Source organism: Penaeus monodon, chromosome 29, assembly GCF_015228065.2.
Source record: "Penaeus monodon isolate SGIC_2016 chromosome 29, NSTDA_Pmon_1, whole genome shotgun sequence".
Lineage (NCBI taxonomy): Eukaryota > Metazoa > Arthropoda > Malacostraca > Decapoda > Penaeidae > Penaeus > Penaeus monodon.
This window is the reverse complement of record NC_051414.1, coordinates 34,971,660-34,971,867: the sequence shown is the minus strand read 5'-3', so window position 1 is coordinate 34,971,867 and position 208 is coordinate 34,971,660.

Here is a 208-nt window from a genome sequence, read left to right as displayed (position 1 = left end):
ACAAACAAACAAACAGATCTAGAGCGAAAGAACAGCCATCCTCCTCCTCCTTTCATTCATCATTTCAACAGCAGAAAAAAGGAACAGGAACACAAGACCACAATAAACCTAACAACAAGAACAAAAGAATCTAAACGTTATCACGTTTTTCAAAAAATTCTCATAAATAAAACCTGCAGCCAAAAGAATTTCCATAAAAAAATATATG